General features: G+C 39.0%; 1 long non-coding RNA gene across 1 annotated transcript; it reads right to left on the reverse strand.

Moving 5' to 3' along the window:
- Window positions 1-782: 782 nt before the first annotated feature.
- On the reverse strand, window positions 783-7676 carry LOC128152383 (uncharacterized). The gene is made up of 4 exons (XR_008238644.1): window positions 7585-7676; window positions 3432-3482; window positions 1821-1871; window positions 783-967 (listed from the first exon to the last, which is right to left on the reverse strand). It is a non-coding gene; the product is annotated as an uncharacterized LOC128152383 (long non-coding RNA).
- Between the last annotated feature and the right edge of the window lie 12588 nt (window positions 7677-20264).

The following is a 20264-nucleotide window of genomic DNA, read 5'->3' on the forward strand; positions in this document are numbered from 1 at the left end:
ACAGATCTTTTCTTTTTTTTAATTAACTGCAATACTACAATGGTTATGGAAGTTTGTACACAGCAAGATTTTGTAACTGAAGTAAGTAAAGTTAAGTAAGAGGCTGCTTTTCAGCAAAAGGTGCTGAGAACCCAGGGGTTTCCAGTAAAAGAAATTGGCTGGGAAGCACAGCTCCCAATTTCCTTCCTTTACAGGGTACGAAGTATACATCTCTTCCTAGAGTGCTGTTATCTCTGGAAAGGTAAATTTCTGTGATTGCTGAAATCATACTGAAAGCAGTAAAAATCAGCAAGTCTTCAGAGCTTTTAAAAATTAACTGACTTCCTGCATATCCATTTCTAATCAGGATTCAGTAACCTAACAACAATCTGAGAAAATCTTGACCGTTGTGACTTGGTTGATATTTTAATGGCAGATACAACTTCAAAGACATTGATAGCACATACGCCTTCTAAAGTTGCCCACTGTAGAGATAGTATACGTACATACGCGTACATATATGACATATATTTCATAATCCATATGTTGTGGGTTCACCACTATTGCATTGCTTGAAGAGATTTTGATGCTGCAAGTGAAAACAGAAATTCTTAGCATCCCTATGCTTCTTTTATATTCCCATTTCTAGCTTCTGGAATTTAAACCCCTAAAGAATATAGAACATATAAAGAATATAGTAATAGAAAAATATTGTCTTTGCAATTTCAGGTAGATGTGAGATAGCATATAAATACAAGAACAAAATGAAAAAGGATATTGAATGAGGTATCAAGCTTTTGAATTTACTTGGATTGTTGAAGGCTAATCTCCACAAAGAACATCAGTCAAGGCTTTGATTCACAGGAATTTGCGTGCAGAAGAGATGCAGGGCCTACATTGTTCTGCTTTCTTCATATGGTATGAAATATATTTGTTTTAAAGTGATTGCCTAGAACTGTCCCATCTCAATGCCAGTTCTACATAGTGTCTTAAAAAAAAAAAAAAAAATTATTTTTAAGCATGACTTATACCCTGAATGTTAAGCCAGTTTTGAGCACCATGATTTCTACTGATATCTTCTGCTTTAATACCAAGTATAACCTACATTACTCAGTTCTGATAATGCCCTAACTCAGGAATAACAACTTTTACATATGAATGTTTTATTTCCCACATGCGTTGAAAGAATCCCTAAGATTCTTTAAGCACTCAGCTTGTATTCTATTGATCTATTTTCATTACTAACACAGATTAATTATATTTATAATTAAACCAATTTGTTTTAATTGGAAAGCAGAGTTCTACTCAGCCTTTACAAGCAATAATTTCTTAACAGTGCTAGTTCAAGCATTGTTTGGTACACCTGTAAGTTGGCTACATCTTGCTATTGGAAATTTGGGGTATGAAATGAAAAGGATGTTTCCCTGAAAACCATATGATTAGCTAGTGTCAACTTCTGGCATATTGCTCTCCCAGGAATTTACTGTATTAGTTTAGTTAGACAGTATCTGAGCTATTTGCTGCAGTCTTGCTGATTTAATGCTGCTAAAATGAAGGGGAGAACATGTAGTAATAGGTACTACACTAAGTGCTACATAAAATCTTCCATGCAATATAAAACCAGCTTGCAACTTTCTCACGCATGTGTTTCTAAATATGAGTTTTCAGTACCATTAGTCACAGCTTTCAAAGGTTTCTCTGATAAACTAGTAGTTGCCTAGTCCTTTCTGAGTAGCAGTTTCCTGTAAGTGTCATCAGTGAGAAACCTTCCTCCAAAAATCCCCTTATGCTAGGCAAGACTCAAGAACAGTTCCAGTTATCAAACTATAGCAAGGACCTACCTGGAGGCTGCAGGACAGTCAAGGTGCAATGAGCTCTGTCAGTTACTTCCCCTGAAAAAAAAGCATAACAATAATTACCATGGGCTGTAAATACATCAGATTATGTTTAAACGTCAAATACGCATGTCTTTCTACAGATATCCCATGTGAAATCTTACTGTCATTACAGTTATTGATAGGACATAATTTTTGTAAATTGAGGAGGCACCTAATTATGATACTTGAATAAATCTGATATAATAACGTCTTCATTGTCAAAACCATATATGAATAACAGCAACTGAAAACCAACGTGTTTTGGCACGTCTGTGCTACCCAGAATCATGAACCGAGATGTCTGAGTAGAGCAGTTCATGCCTAATGTCCTGTCAAATGATTTTCCAAAACTCCGTATTCAGTGAAAATCAAGATGGATATCTTATTCTTATGCAGTGATAAACGTTAGTGCAGATCCCATGGCCTCAGGGGTGCTCTGTAGCTGTGGTACCTGAAACAAGCTATATTTGATGCTTTAACACCCTTTTTGAAAAACTGGGCAAAACTGCCCACGCACAATACAATTACCATAGGTTTGTAATAGGGCTTCACAAGCAAGCCGTACCGGAAACACTGTGGGGGCTGCTGAAAGATTTTTTTAGCATTAACATATTTTACCTGCCTTTGAAGCACTGAACATCTAGCGCCTTCTCTGCCTTTAAGAATAAGGAGATTTTACCAGGTAGCCCAAATAGAATATTGGGAGAGCAATTATCAGAAACAAAGACATCTGTCAAAAGAAATTGTAATTTCTTTTCACACTTCTCATCTAGACTGAGACTGAGTCCTTACGAAAATCAAATTGTTAAAGAATTTGCTTGACCTTGTTAAAAACATTTCACTTCACTTGTGAGTCAAAGTTCTTGCCCATATGATACTGCATAAACAGTTTACTTAGACTACAGCAAGCTGCTAAGTACTTTGACTCTCTTCAATTAAACTTATGAATACTTCATTTTAAGATTGTTTTATCATTCTTGGCATTCTTGAGAGGATTAAACTCATAGTATGGCTGTTATATTTTAAAATAAATTGTAAACCTATCTGAATATCGCAAATTACGCTAGTCTGTTTAGATCTTACATGTAAATCAAGAGCTATTTGGTCAAATTCTGTGATTCTATAAAACATATTAAAATTGTTTAAATGGTTGGTTTTACTAAATAATTTCCTTTGCATTATAAAGCATTGATTTAAGCATGATAAGAATGTAGTCTTTCACTTTAGTTGGTTTTTATATTTCCAATTTCCTGTCTAGAGGAATCAACAGGTTAAAGATTAGACAAACTCATGGTCAACAGGTCATCAAATGAACTAAAAGGGGGTATGTTCCTGCCTAGTCCTAAAACAGCAAGTACCACAGTTCTGGATGTCGGGTAGCGGAGGGGACTGGACTGCTGGAAGTGCATAGGCTTATGTCTCCTTCCCTATGGCACATCTAAGAAATAGTCCTGAGATAGATGGGCCAGTGGTCTGGCCCAGCAGAGCATTTCTTCCTTTCTTAAGTGGAAATAATAATAGCAACAACAATAATAATAAAAGATAAGAAAAAAAAAAAAGAAAAATATTACTTACCTTTCTGTTCTTTTGTGTAAACTTGTCTTTCTCTTCCTACTGTAAAAATAGCTAGAGAAGGAGAATACTGAATAAATACGCTGTGACTAGGACTGACTTATAATGCAGGGTCAGAATTTAGCCCAAATGCTGCTTTTCTCTTTTCAAAAAGCAGCAGCATTTTTTAAGGCGATTAGTAATTGCAGTGTCTTTTCACTTGACAACATGAATTATTCCTAGCATGGACAAATAAAGACAAAAAAATGCAACAACAAACAAGTAACACAATAGTTCTTTTGTGACCACACCAACTCACAAAAATATTATTTTCCTTTCCTTCATTCATTTGCATATGTATTTATTTGCAGAAAGCAAAACACAACTATATAGATCATTTAAATTCTGAAAGATGAAACTAGGATGACTCAATGGAAAATTCTCAGAAATAATCTTGATGAAGTGGTTTTATTCATCTCATTCTACTTTTCTCAAGGGCTGACATATGCATAAAAGGGGAACATGATCCCTTGCACATGTTCTCCATGAGGACTGCGTGTAGCACAATCATTAACTTAAAACAAGCTTTGCTGACTCTTACTCAAAGGCATTGCTGAATCCAAGCCAAAGGAATTCAGACTGGCATTTCTCCATCTCCTCTGATCAGTGAAGAGGGTGAAAGGACAATCCTGTTTCACTACACCAAGTATTACAGGGTTTCGGTGGATCGATGTGATATCTCCCAACAGCTCTGCTTTGCAGCATGGGACATTTTTAAAAGTCACCTTCCTTTCTTGTGCTGCTGCAGGCCAAGAAGGCTCAAAGACAGAGAGAGGGATGGATGAGAAGGTGGTTGGCTGGGAGCGTGCTTCACTAGGCACTGCCAGTATGGCGAGATCCTACCAACACCAACCACCAACACTTCAGCAAGTCCCCTTTTTTTTTTGTTCATCCCTCAAACAGGGAACAACATTGCAATTGGACCACATGCGATGTGTGCTGTGAATGTGTGAAAGGGACTGGATTCTCTTCTGGGAGAAATGGAAACCACAGGGTGGTCACATCAGCTCCCAGAGCTACAGTATTAGCTGAAGGCAGGGAAATCTGTCTGTGGGGAGAGCAGCTCTTTATCAAGTGAAGACTGACAGCAGAAACCCTTGTCCCTCACAGTCATCCGGCTTTGCTCTAGTGCCCTCTCTGCTGCTTCTGGGTTTTCCAAGGGCTATGCCTCCTATTCTTCCTTTGACCACTTTCCTCCTTTGTCAGTTCTACCATATGGTCCTAAACTTTGACAGGGAAGATCCACCTCCAGGTTGAAACAAGCCAAACATATGGAATGCTGTTTCAGGAGTGAGGGGTGAGAATCATCTTTAGATGATTAGTAACCCTGGTTACTGTTTTGTGCTCCTTGAGACAGCCATTTGCAATGATCAATAAACTAACCTAACCAGCAAGTTTTGGGAATGGAAAAGCCAATCTCTATGTAAGAGTTTTTCTGTAACAAAGTCTGTAATTTTTTGATTCAAAACTAATTTGCCTGTTATAAAAATCACCTTGGGTCAAACCCAAGCCAAGCAGTGGATTTTTCAGAAAAGCAGTATTTTGAGTCAGTTCAACTTTGTTCAGTAGCCGCTTGAGCTTCCCACACTGTCTCATGGGAAGTGGACTGGAGTGTTCCCCTTCGAGCTAGCTTTCCTTGTCTGATATATGTCCCAAATGCTTCAATACCTTCCCTCCAGTTAAACCTCAAAAGTGAACTACAGAAGTAAATATATGAATTGTACCTGACAGGATAAATGGAGTAAGGAGAGAGCCCAGCTTACTGGAAGTGATAAATATTTTATAAGAACAAAAGAATAATTATACTGGGGCAGCTAAAATGTTCATTTAGTGTACATTTGTCTTTTTACAGGGGTCAGTAGAAGAGGTAAGAAGATACAAGAAATTTAGAAATTAATTGCTGCTTCTGACACATTGTCCCAGCTCCCCAAAATGTGCCATTTCTAAGACTTCCTGAACTACAGATTGCATCCAAAGCACTGTAATATCAACTTTATGCTTCTTCAAATGAATGTTTCAATCTGTTTTTTTAAAACCATCTATACTTTCGGCCTTCAGAACTTTCTGCAGCAACGAGAGCTTCAATTTAATTATGCGTAGTGTGAAGAAAGAACTTCCTTGATTCATTTCAAAACTTTTATTTTAAATTGGTATTGGGTGTCTTCTAGTCCTTTCATTGAGAAATAGTGAACAATGATTCCGTAGCTACCATGCCAAGTACAATTTCTCAAACTTGTACCCTATCTCTCTCATTGTCTCTTCTGTCCATGTATCCTCTCTTCCTAGGGAAACGGTCCATATCTTTGATCTCCCTGGTCCTCTCACATGTCCTTTGAACTACAATTCCCATAAGTATCTTGAGGCAGTTCAGGGGATGCAAAATGACAACAAATAAATTTAAAACAAAACACTTCAAAATTTCTAAGTAATATTCTTGATTCCCTTCCTATGCATTCTGCCTACTTTAGTTCAGTCCCACGGAGGTATGAAAAGTTACACAGATTTAATAATTTTTCTGGGAATAAGAATTGCAATTTCAATCAGTTTTATCAGAATTTTTCCTAAATGCAGTTGAGAAGTTTGTCCTTATACATCTTTTTCCGATCCATATTGACATCAAGATTAAAGTTCAATTTGCCACAAAATTTAAATAGTCTCCATAAGAAACTCTCTTAATTAAGATCCATACGTATCATTTTCCTTTTTTTTTCAAGTTGAAATATTTTGTCACCAAATCTGGAAGTCAAAGTGACTGCAGGGAGATGTGAAACAGGCTTCCTTTTGAAGCTGAATGAAGTATAAGGCAGGAAAAATAACAAGAATTAAATTTGACTTGGGTTTAATATTCTTTTTTAATAGAGTAGATCGCCTTGGTAAAACAAGGTAATGACCTGTAAGTCTAAACAAACTCAATTGATTTTAGTGGATTTGCACTCATTAAGCAGTCCTTCTCCAAATGTCATGGTGGAGACAGATATTTTTTGGAAACTTCTAACATCGTCAGACTAGCACTTGACAGTTACGTACACGTGGTAGGGCAGAGAGGTTTTGTTCTCCAAAAAACGTAAAATGACAAGCCGAAATGAAGTTGCTGAGGTCCGGTGCCGAGGCATTGGGGCTATAAGTCTTTCTCAGATGGCATTACTAAGATAACAAAAATGCGTATGCTTATTTTCAAGCTCTGCGCCTGGAGAACAAGCACAGCACGGCTGTCATCCGAACAGCCTGCTCGCCTGCTCTGGAGACGGTTTTATATTCCAAGGCATCCCCCCTCTCTCCACCAGTCGTAGTCACTTGCCCCTTTTGCTCTGAAAATAAATCAATTTCATCTGCCACAGTTCGATTTCTTTCTTCTCTCTGCTTCAGTCCCTCAGTCCCGCTCTCTCTTTGAAAGCCTCTTTCCACTGCACCATATGGCAGCTGAGAGAAGGGCAGAGCCGTGATCTAGCTCATAACAAAAGAGGCTGTGGTGTCAAAAAGCCTCATGAATGCATGAGACACATTCATGTATAGAGAAATGCCTCCAGCTCTGTCAGGGAGGACTAAAGAGGAGGCTGATAGGCCTGACATTGCTTTCGAGTTGAGAAAGGCAGCAGCTCTCTCCGCAGCTCATCCCCTCCTCCCTCCCCCTCTTTGGTTTCATGCCAAAATCCTGTTAGATCTATTAATGACATGAGACACAAAGTCAGAGTGTGTGGCAGAACAAGAAATTAAATCAGGCCACCTTATTCACTCCCTATCACTGTTGTTGAGATAGAATCATACTACTAAAAGAAAAAAAAAGAAATAAAACAGGCTTTAATAGCATGCCTAAGCATAAATAAGCAAGTCCTATCCCCCAAAAAGGGGATTGTGCACACTCCTGTACATTGCCTATGGCGGCAGATTTGCAGCAGAGCTGCAAACTGAACACTTGCAGGGTGACCCTGAAATACTGGTTAAAGTATGCTGTTGGGGGTATTTTGCTTTCTCAACTTTCTCAAGCTGCTGTTGATACAAACAAAGGACTTTGAGGCTGGAAAAGTAACTAGACCTACTATCATGTGTGCACCTTGAGCTGTTACAGAAGAATTACACTTAATTTTTGAATATGAGAGAAATGCAAACTGGCACTTACAAAGCATGCATTCCTTCGCTCTCCTCTCCCTTCTGTTTCGCTTCCTCTTTTTCTGTCTTGACGATGCTTGGCATGCTTCAGTCCACAAAAATGTCTACAAAATACATTCACGACCTTTATACACAAAGTTAACAAAATGGTAGAATATACACATCTGAAATACATTTATTACAAACTTTTGCCACTACTAGGGGAGAGGAAAAACCGCCACTCCTGCGCAGTGGAATGCAACAGTGTGTATTTTACAAATAACTTTGTTACCGAACATAAACGGGAAAACGGTGCTGCTTTATTTCCGTAAAATGAAGTGCTAGTTAAACTGTTAAACTAGAACTGCATTACTATTGCTGTCTCTTCCCCAGAAAGGCCTCAGAAATCACAAAACTCTGTGTCCCTGGGGTTATTTAAAGGAACCTGGGCAAGCTTCCAAATGCTGGTACAGGCGACCTTTACAAGTATTCAACAATAACAGTCCCCTATGAAATAAATCCATGTACATGTGTATAGTAACTCAGCAGTGGCATGGACGTTTCAAGATGAAATTGTATCAACACTGTTGAATCGTGTCCCTACAATTGGTTTAGAAGATTTTACTGAATGCATGGCATATATAATTGTATAAAATATGTTTATACTATCTCCCGAGCCCTTCTTCTTGGAATGTGCTTAATGTAAAGCTATTGAACAGAGTTATATATGCATGTATATATTAAAGCTACTATTTGTAGGTTCATCGTGAGTCACAGACAGCTGAAGATGAGTTCATTTAAAAAATAAACTACAATTAATTTAGAAATGTAAACGTTTCAGTTGAAGTTACTGTGATGGTGTCTTTAAAACGAACTCTGCCATACATAGGAAAAAAACCCTATTGTAAACACTGCTCGGGAATGCCTCTGAAACGGCTCTGGGGAGGTAAACTAGCGTTCATGATATTTGATAGACTTAATAAAACTTCAGTGCAGTTGGGGTTTCTTAAATTGTAACAGGCAGAGTTTAAGCTCTCATCTGCGACCTGTGCCGGGTCCCTGCTGGGAGGGAGGGAGGGAGGGAAGGAGGGAAGGCGAGGAACAATGCCGCCATTCAGGCTCCCCCATTCAGCCCGGCCACATCTGTTTACATGGCCTGCGCCCACCTCTGAAAAGGCTGGTCCTCCCACCTCCATTTTATCTCACATGGTCTTGAATGGCGAGCCATCTGAAAGCTTTTCTGCTGGAAATCTGCAGTTTCAAATTTGTTTTATGAGACCAGAGCTGAAAGACAGACTAACAATAACATTTGCACATTTCTATAGTCTGGTTTGGATTTTACTGTAATCTGAGAACAACTGTAAAATTGTCCCAAACTACCCGGTTTCAAAATAAGGCTAACACATAAGATATTGACACTGAACTTGTGGGGCTGAATTTTGCGCTTAGTCTTGCAGTTACATATGTTTTTAAGGAGTTTTTCCTGTAAAAATAGTTTTATGGCTCAAATATTTTTGAAACGACACTGACAGCACTCAAAGAAAGACTAGAAAGTATACTTTACCAAAAAGCATTTTTCTCTTACGTACAACCGTGTTTAGAGCCCACAGCTTTACATTCTGCACTTCACTGAATAGTTCACGTAGAAATACTGTGACTGCAACAAATTTCAATCTGTTTAGGTACCAGTTCTGCAAACTTTCAGACTAAGCATCACTTTGCACAGCAGATACTTCAGAGAAACCAACCTATTTAAGGAATTTTAAAATGGCTGAAGACCAACAGACCAACCCCATGTTTTTATTTGAATCAAAAGTTCAACTGATAGTAAAATGGTGCATGTTCTTCAGAGTCAGAAGCAGCCCATGATAACCAGGGAAAGCAGGAGATGCTCAAAGCCCCCCAGGCCTATGGTTGACAACTCTCAGCGTACCAGTCCGTGATCCAGTTTTATGTAGCAATATACAAACATAAAGCAAACTTTGTGAATTCAGTGTCATCTTGATTTGTCTTCATTAACTGCATTCAATGAACTTACAGAAGTTTTGCCTGAGTAAGAAATGCAGGCTCATATGTCTGCCAAAGCCATCATAGTAATTGTACCGTAAAACTGCTAAGTCTGCAAGTATGCTGAAATTCACGTTGTAGCTGACGTGATGGTATCACAATACATTGGACATACAATACAGGAAAAAATCCTGCAAGTTCCAAGGGAGATTACAAAGTGAAGTTGTTAAAGGAAAAAACAAGATAGTCTGCTACTTACGAAGTATTAAATGACAGAAAATGAGATCGAGACAGAATGTGAAAAACCTGAAAAAGAGACCCGGGAGAAGATTACTGAGATATGAACTCTTATTCTCAGGTGAACTACTATGAACTTTTGCAGTGCTTGGTGATTTGCTGTGCAGACCTCGTTGAACATGCAGTGCAGTCTGCACCTCCCTGCTTTGAGGTGCCAAACTGTATTCAAGATTAGTTTACATTATGTCATTTATTTTCCTGATGTTGTTATTCTAGGTTCATTAGTTGTCATGATTACGGTAAGACCGTATAAGTAAGAAGATCTGAGCCAAAATTTGCCTATTCAGTGTTGAACTTGCTCAGTGATGGCTGTCACATTGTTTTGAACTTCTCTTCCATGAAGATATTTAATCTAACGATGTCTTTACGCACAAAGAAATAATTTATTGAAAGGCCCTGGCTGAACCAGGGACTGTTGAGCATTCTGTTCTTCTCTGGTTTTGTTTAATATCAATATATTGGGGTAGCTTAAATATAAACAGGCAAAGGACAGAGAAATCCCCTTTCTTGTTCTTCATGTTCCTATGTAGCACAAGAAAAGAGAAGCTGCTTGACTCCAGAGAATGCGCACTGCAGTTGAGCGAGGAGGGACTGTCAAAGGGCGCTAGGGTTGTAGAGATTTGCCAGACTGCCTATTTGAAACTAACATTTGTCTGCTCTGTAATCTGCAACCACACCACCTACATCATTGGAAGTAAGGAAAGAGGGCGATGAACAGCACCAAGCCATAAACTGAACAGCATTAGTTTGTGACTTAATACAGTCAATATAGCTCTACATCCCAAACTTCGTCCTTCACAGGTACCCAAACATCACAGCACAACTGGTGAATAAGTACTGTTATCTGAGTGTCGTGGTTTAACCCCAGCCAGCAACTAAACACCACGCAGCCGCTCACTCACTTCCCCCCCACCCAGTGGGATGGGGGAGAAAATCGGGAAAAGAAGCAAAACCCGTGGGTTGAGATAAGAACGGTTTAATAGAACAGAAAAGAAGAAACTAATAATGATAATGATAACACTAATAAAATGACAACAGCAATAATGAAAGGATTGGAATGTACAAATGATACGCAGTGCAATTGCTCACCACCCGCCGACCGACACCCAGCCAGTCCCCCGAGCGGCGAATCCCTGCCCCCCACTTCCCCGTTTCTGTACTGGATGGGACGTCACATGGTATGGAATACACCGTTGGCCAGTTTGGGTCAGGTGCCCTGGCTGTGTCCTGTGCCAACTTCTTGTGCCCCTCCAGCTTTCTCACTGGCTGGGCATGAGAAGCTGAAAAATCCTTGACATTAGTCTAAACACTACTGAGCAACAACTGAAAACATCAGTGTTATCCACATTCTTCTCATACTGAACTCAAAACATAGCACTGTACCAGCTACTAGGAAGACAGTTAACTCTATCCCAGCTGAAACCAGGACACTGAGATACATAATTCAGGAGAATAACAGCATGTACCAGGTCAGACAAAAAAACCCATACAGAGTAAAATCAGAGGCAATATGAATCTAATCTGAATATAGAAGTTCTCTAGAAGCATTACAGCCTTACCACAATGACATCCTTGAGGGCAACCTCCCCTCTGTTCAAGTCCAAAGAAGCTTTGCTAGTGACATCAGTGGGGCCAATAAATTACTTTGAAAGGTAAAGATTTACAAAAGAAATTTTGATATAACATTAAGAGCTTGCCTGAACATAGAAGAAAATAAATATTTTAGCATCTGAAGTATAAATTGTGCACTGTACTGCAGCTGCCTGCAAAAATAGGCAGCAGAAGGCAAGTAACTGAGCAAAAGGAGAAAAGTAGAGTTTTATCAAAGCTGTAGCATAAAATCAGGTCATTAAACTCAACTAGCTTTTTTTTCTTCTGCATTTATCTTGCAGAGAGGCCAAAATGTTACTTCTGTTGAAGAAAAGAAAGAGAGTAATTTAAGTCTATAGCTAAAAGTTAGCAGAACATGAACAGCTGAAAATTCAAGGTAGACATATATTTTTTGAATTAAAGAGCACCACGCAAGAATAAATGGTACAGTATTCTGGGTTACAGTTATACACAGGCTTCAGTGGCTTTTTACCTTACCTTCCCCCCACCCTTTAGTATTTTTTTTTTACTATAATCAGTACTGTTAATTTAAATGTAGAATATGATTGATGGTTTTGGTTATTGATTTTCATGCTGTTGAAAAACAGCCTATAGCCCTCACAACAAGGATTAAAGTCCATTATTTATCTACCAAGCAAGCACTACAAATATAGGGGAAAAGATGACTCCTCAACACCTGTTACCCCACATTTCCTCATAGGGTGACTTAAAAAGTTGTTTTAAGTAGTATGTAGTCTACTAAGGTTTCCTAAAGGATTTTCGCTTACTAACAGTCATGATCATACTTTTATGGTATATGCATGTGTTCCCCTAAGAAAATAATATGACCAGAAGCAAACTTCAGCAAGACATCTCTGACAGAACACTCTGTGTACTGAAAATTAAGAATCAGATCCCCTTTGCACGTTTACAGAGTTATGGTTTACATCTAACCCTTTCCTCCTAATTGGGGTAAACAAATGTGAGATTTGTAAGTTTTTAAACTGCACTGCTTTAATTTCAGAATGGTGATTCTTTTCAAAATTTACAAAACAAACATAAACATAATGATGTGTTTTGAAAGGGCCTGAAAATAAAATGAAATGTTTCAAAGGGAAGGTTTCAATTTAACCCAAATGAATGGTTTTCTTTTCATCAACAAAGGAATATTCACACAGCCCCAGCATATAATTCTTCTCACAGAAATAACGCTACTAGATAGTGGCGACTTTTACCATGCTGCCTGTTGTAGATAAAGACTCTAAGCTGTGGCTGTCTGGATGCTCGTGTTACTTACTCAAACACTTGAACCTGTTGCTTGAAGGGGAGGGGACAGAGGAGGAAGGTGAAAGGACTATATAGCATTGCTAATCCCTTGAGCCATCTGGTGACTTGAGGCCATGCTTTAGATTATGCTTATATTGAAAACCTATTCCTTTCATTCAGTTCCCTTCCCTGTGCCAATTTGTCATTGGCTTTTTTGCTGCGTTAGGATTTCTTGCAGTTAATCATGGTGAGAATCAATTGTCTTTTCATGCCATAGTAAATATTCACACTGGAAAGAGATTTTTTTTTTACTCATTTCTTCCCCCTCCCTACTACTTGCAGTGATTTGTAAAAGTTGTTGATACATTTTCACCAAACCGAGCTGAAAAAATGCATCAGTTTGTCTTAGCAAAGAGGAAAATAACTAATTCCATTAGCATTTCTGTGTAAACTGGAAGAGTTTTGCCAGATGACAGATACACTGAAATGTCCATGTTATGCAGGGTTTGAAAGAACTGTACCTACATACCACCTTATAATTCAGCCATCAGAGGTAGCATTTGCATGTTTAATTACCTAAGAAATGATCCACACGAACACATTTATGCCACAAGCCTCTCAAACCTGCTAAATTTGCATCCATAGCAATATAGCATATTGCACATTAAGCCTGTCCAAAAGGCTGATGATTTTCTAGAGCGTACATGAATTTTTGATCTATTGACATGTGCAGTTCTATATGAAGCCAAATCAATTGTGTCTCTGCCATGAAGCAGCAGAGAGGTTTCACAGCTATTTGAGTTCGTTAGCTTTTCTACACACTTGACAAAATTACTCTTCAGGACTTTGCAGTTAACTTTCAATAATGTGCAGTCTTTCCCACTATTTCTCGTTCCGCACATAAGATTATTTTTTATGTTGTATTCCCTGAGGTAGCTGCAAAGCAATTCTGTCATAAATGTGCTGGTTCTGTGCACTCTAAGTGAAATCATGTTCTGCTGCATGCTCTTTCCATATATCAATTAATTCTTTGCAGTCCCCTTCTGGCTAGATGGCGGATCTGATTTGTGAACCTTTCTTTCTCAGATAACCTTCTTTTTAAAAAAAAACAACTGTCCTTTTCACTGTTAGATCTATTTTTGAAGAGCAAAATGAGAAGAGAAAATTGTAAAGCACAGCAGAGGTAGGAAAAAGCAGATCAAAACATCTGAGAAATTAGCAGACTCTGAAAGATCTCTGGAAGTTGGGAGTCTGAGTCATTTTTAAAAAGCGAGCCATGGAAGTCAATAGCTGTTTAGGAAGGATACTTGAGTTTTAAGCATTTGTTGGGGTTAACCCCAGTAGGGAGCTAAGCCCCATACTGCCACTCGCTCAATCCCCTGCGGTGGGGTGGGGCAGAGGAATGGGAAGGGCAAAAGGGAAAAAACTCGTGGGTCGAGATAAAGACAGTTCAGCAGGTAAAGCAAAAGCTACGCATGCAAGCAAAGCAAAATAAGGAATTCATTCACTACTTCCCTTTGTCAGGCAGGCGTTTAGCCATTTTCATTACATGTAATGGTTACTTGGGAAGATGGACTCCGTAACTCCAAACGCACCACCCTTCCTTCCTTCTTCCCCCAGTTTATATGCTGAGCATGACATCATATGGTCTGAAATATCCCTTGGGTCAGTTGGGGTCAGCTGTCACAGCTGTGTCCCCTCCCAACTCCTTGTGCCCCCCCCAGCCAAATGCTGGTGGGGTGGGGTGAGAAACAGAAAAGGCTTTGACTCTCTGCAAGCATTGCTCAGCAACAGCTAAAACACCAGTGTGTTATCAAAACAGTTTTGGTTACAAATCCAACACATAGCACCGTGAGAGATGCTGTGAAGAAAATCAGCTCGATCCCAGCCAAAACCAGTGCACCGTTGTTTCTGTTTCTGATCATTCACATACAGCCTGGTTAGAAAGGCGGACTTGCACAGCTCTGATTCTCCATCACAGGCACGTAATACAGAGACTCTGGTCTAAAGTTCTGGCTCAATCTTTCAGGTCTGAGACAATCAGTGCATCAAATTTCATCTTACGAGACACAAAGGTTCACCATTCTGGCATGAAAGGGAAAACAAAGGATAAGTGATATGATTAAAATCTAAAAATCACAAGTTAAAATACACAAACCATTACTGACTGAGAACATCCCACTGCCTGGCCAACAACAGTGCATTGTAACATACTAGTTGGAAGTAACAGCCTGAAATAAACCCACTTTGTGCTTGTTGCTATTTATTAATGCAAAAACCTGCAAACTAGAAATTATTATTAAACAGTTTGTATAGCAATGCCTCCAAGAGGTACTAATGAAGGTAGCACTTTGCTGTGCTGTAGAAGCGAGGAGTTAGACACGGATGAGATCAGCAAAGCTTTTGGGCTCTGAGGTACTAACTGGACCCAGTAATCCTGAATTATAAATTAGGATTCAATATTATTACATCTGGCCTGCATCAAAGCAAGACCCACTCAACCAGGGTCCTCTTGTACATCCAGCTGTAGTATTTATTAAGATTTGTTCCAGTTTCTACTCTAATCAGTACAAAAACAAATTCCCACCGAACTAGGGTGAAACAGGTCTGAGCTGAAGAGCAGGATGGCCACTGGAACAGATAATGAATTAATTGTATTTCTACTAACTTATCTGGGATAGCTATGCTGTATCAAAAAATTGCCTTTACATCATAAAACATAAAATCCTGTGATAATCTCTATTGTCAACTGTAAAAGTGAAATGAACTCCTGAAAAAGGTGGAGGAGAATAAGAAATATATTTCCACCATCAGTATATCCAGAATCCAAGACCAAAATAGTATTGAACAATTATAAGATGAAGATTACTGGATAACAAAAAGTACAAGAAATAAAAAAATGCTCACTTTATAAGGCATAAATGAGCCACTAATTGACAGGAGCTGAAAAAACCCTTCTCTTGTTGGCTGGTTATTCGGCTGTGGATTCTGCTGCTCTGTCCTCTAAAGCATCTGGTACTGGCCATTACCAGAGATCAAATAGAGGACCAGATGGTCTGTTGGTTTCACTCATTACAATGGTATGACCGCTGAAATGTAAAAGCTCTTCACAGAACCAGAAGGAGAGCATTTACCTCTGAATGCCTGATCTCTTAAAAAAAAAAGAAAAAAAAAAAAGAAGGGAAAAAAAAAAAAAAGACTCATCACGTCATACCTCTGTGAATCCAACAGAATAGCAACCCAGTTTACCTCAGTGACACTTCGGTGCAGAAGTCGTCAATTACTTGGGAACTTTTCTCACTGAGGAGGATCTGGCCTTAGCAAGCCTTTGTGGCTTCAGGCTTATATTATTGCAAAATACTATACCGAGGATGATTTGGGAAGCTAAAGCTGAAGTAGGAACTAGGTCGTGTAGCCTGGCAGGACAGTATCGTATCATCCCCCTTAGGACTGTGCTGGATTCCTGTGTCCTAAGTCAAGGTGTCTGTGATTTAAAAGTACTGTGTATGATCCTGTGGGTTTGCTTCATACCAGAGAGCTAAAGGACTAGCAGAGGTGAGATGGCCGAAGAAGTCATACCCAAGAGGGGAAAAAATCGGCATTTTAGAGAAGGGGAGTATGGGGAACCTCAAAAAGTGCTGAATATGTGGTACTGTTTCCTCTTCGTTGGCTTCCAGAGTCTTTCTGATGTTCTAGGTACGTGGGCTCATCATTTTATTTCTCCTTCCTGAAAGTATAGTCACAATAAAAAAAATACAGACTTGATAGAAGCAGGATAGCTGAACTGAAGTAAAGTAGCCTCATATTTGGGCTTGCTTTGTGATAATGAGCCTCCAGAACAGCATTTCCTCCTCTCTTCTTCTAATGTCTCCGTAAAGGTGGTTGTCAAGGCACCTGGTCCTGAAAGTGTCACCCACCTTAGCAGCGGTGGACAATGACCACTCTGGCTTCTGCATGTAGGAGTTTGAACGTATTTCTTTTCTGAGGCTTCTGGTTTTCATCCCTTTTTAACCTCTATCTAAGAATTTTTTATGTTTTGGTTACTGTTTTCTAAATTCAATTACCAAGAGTTTTAAACGTTTGACAACGGAGATTAGTTGGGGTCCATTTGAAGTTATTATGTAGCCAGAGAATATGTATCTGGAAAGATGCTTAGGGAAGAAAAACAAACGTCGGCTTTTCTTCCTTGGATTCAGGAACAGGATGTGTGTTTTCCTTATCATCACAGTGATTTATAAAGGAGAGCTGCTGTCCTATGATATAAACCTTCGATATGCCAAACCTGCACAACCGGCTTGCCTCTTAACATATTCTCCAGAGACACAACATGTTGCCACCCTTGCCTTCCCTTATTCCCCCCTTACTACTTTCCTTACTAATCCTAAACCCTCTGAGACCATTTCATGTGCAAAAACAAAATCTGAAAGCTACTGCATTGACTTACAATGTAACTTGCATCGGAAACTCCACAGACAACATCTTGTTTCTCATAACTATTGAAAAACACTGATTCTCAATAAAGAAAAGCAAACTACAGAATCACACTGTATCAACATACAAGCAAAGGGAAATACACTATTATATATGACATTAACGCTGATACTCCTAAATTCAAAATGACCAATACTATGTAGAAAATAAAGTCTTCAGCAGCTGTTTTCTTTTTTAAAAAAGTCCTTGTGCAAGAGAAGCTTTTCTGAACAACAAGGCTATTATTTAAAAGGGAGGTAACGAAGACAGAGCTGTGAGGCTTGCCAGCCCTCTTGGAAAGTTGTGGTGATCATGTGGCAGGGCTGGGGCCAACCGTACCATGACGCATCCCTTTTTCTTCAGGCAACAGGGGGTGTAAATATTCATACAAGGACACTGGAGATTCACATTCAAATCCCTTTACTCCATAATATGAATTTAGGTGCCTAGTTTTCCTCGTGACCCAACAAAAGCCTTAATAGAAAACACAGCAAAGTAGATTTATTCTGCGAATTTTCCTACGGCTTCCCCTTCCCTTGTTTCTTCATTTACTAGATAGATCACATTTCCAGTGTGTGATTTTCAGATATAACCAGGATCGACTTGTGGAGTTCGAGGTAGAAGAAAGTGATAGAGGCAGTGAAATATGAAATAATAGATCTTAAAAATGGCTAGTACCCTGGATGGTAATGTTATCAACCTACTTTGTACCGAATTCTTTCTCACTGTATCATGTTTAATTTTCAGAAGGGATGAAAAGAAGAGAGACTGAGTTTAAGAAAAGGTCACATAGGAAAAAATCTTTAGAAAAATCCCTACTAAATTATATATTCATTACCATGGCTTCTCCAATATGCTAAGGGTAGTATAACAACTTGCATATTGGTGAGAAGGCAGAAGGCTATTTTGGAAACCTATGGCCAGATAGGGGTTTTCCTATACATGAAAAATAAATCCTGAGAACTGTAGCTGGGCACGGCAAGGAATTCAGATGTATTGTATTCTTTAGATGAAAAATTGAACCAGCACAAAGAAAGAAAAGGCAAAACGGATAACACCTGCTTTTTCTAGGTAGCATTGAAAAGAAGACATGATTCTGCTTTTCTCCATCATAGTTTTCCATTTGGGGCTGAGTGCCAATCTACTGGCAAGTAGCAAGTGGTCCGAGTGGCAATCTATTTAGTCTATTTCAGTGATCCTGGCTTTCGCATTATATAAATAATGGGGAAACTGCATGAACTTCTCCACTCCACATTCCACATCAGCTCCCAAGGCTCTGTCTTCAGTAATTTAAAAAGCCTAACAGAAAACATACAAGGATACTTGGTGCCTTCCCAGTTAGTCAGAGACAGTATTTTAAAAAAGAAAATGAGCTGTGGAGGTGACTCCTCCACCTCCTCAAATTAAGGAAGTTTACTTTCCCACCCACATAATAACAACAGGGAGTATCTATCCCAAAGTTACTGTTTTGCTCTACAGCAAAGCCATAGTGTTAAAATATCATCTGAGAAAAAACATTCCCAACATGGGGCTTCAAAGACCAAAAGGTGTTTATATTCTTAAAAAGATTTGTTTATATTCTTAACAAGATTTGTTTATTTTCACCGAGAAAATGAGTTCCTTTGTATGTATTATAACATTTGCCACATTTTTGTAAGTATTGTTTTCTGATGAAGTCATAATTACTTAATTAGAGATGATCAAAAAGCACTGGTTATTCACGCATATTCTTTGTGTATTTCTACCAACCTGTGCTTTGTGAAGCTTTAACTGGATACAGCACTTCTATTTGTGCAGGAAAAGAAATTACCCAAGATGTCTCAGAAAGCAGCGCACAGAAAATATTTTCACTGCCAAATTTATCTATCAGTGGTCGCTGGATTAAATAACAAAAAAAAAAAAACCCAAAACCAACAAACCAACCCAAACCACCACAACCAACCAACCCTACCCTTAACCAATCCCTCTCTGACACTTGGAGTGACAATTTTTCTCATAGGTCTTCTGAGAAATGAACTTTTTGATTTACCAGAAGCCCCAAACCGTAACCCAAAATAACCGCAATGGCTTCAAATGTTAGCACCTTCCTCTGTTTATGGTGATGCAGTGTTGGTATGTTTTGCTGGCCTTTCAACTCCGGCCCACGTAGAAAGCATACATTGTAAAAATGGCATACCAGCTGCACAGTTGCTATTACTTGTAATCAGATCTGAGTGCGTAAAGTCTCACGTGCAGAAACGGTACGTTTAAGGTGCCCAGTTTTCCACATGACCTAACGTAACTACAAAAAAAGAGCAGTTGTGTAAAGAAATCCTGGGATCTTTTACTTGGCTTCCCTTCCGCCTGTCTGGAAAATGCCATGTTACTGGGACCGTGACTTTCAAAGGTGGTCAGTCAGATCATCTTGTGAAATCCAGGGTGATAAGAGAAAGAGGAGAGAAGGAAACTGAAGTTAAAAAAACCATACAGCCACTACTATACCATTGAACTGCTTCATGTGAAGTTCTCCCAGTCAGTCAGGGTAATGCATTCGGAAGGAAGGAGGGAGTTGTACATTGAGTTCTTTTAAAAAAGACTTCTGTTTTAATTATTAAAGCAGCACTATCATATAGAATGTCTATAGGGAATTGCTTAATTTTATGCTTTTTCTTCGGTGATTGGGGACCACGTTATAAAATATAAATGTGCTCTTTTATTTCTTGAGAATGGTGTTCTTTTATTTCTTGAGAATGCCTTCTGAAGGACCCTCACATTTCACATGTAATTCATTCCGCCCTCTTTTCTCTCTGTTTTTGTCCATGGTGGTAGGGCTTTGGGGGAGAGAAAATATTATTTTAATTTTTTAGTGAGGCTTTTCTGGTATCTGTTTCCTCAGAACTGTGCCAAACGTGTTATTTGAAGGGATCTCTCCTATTTGAGTTCTCATAGGAAGATTCATAAATAAGAAGCAAAAATTCTATTGCCTGCCCTAATTCTGGGGGGTACAACAACCAGAGATTTATCAAACCGCATGCAATTTCCAGTTAAACTTTCTAATGGGATACGTCTGCATGCGGCAGTATTTTCTACGCAACCTTTCAG

This window comes from Harpia harpyja, chromosome 2, assembly GCF_026419915.1.
Source record: "Harpia harpyja isolate bHarHar1 chromosome 2, bHarHar1 primary haplotype, whole genome shotgun sequence".
NCBI classification, from domain to species: domain Eukaryota; kingdom Metazoa; phylum Chordata; class Aves; order Accipitriformes; family Accipitridae; genus Harpia; species Harpia harpyja.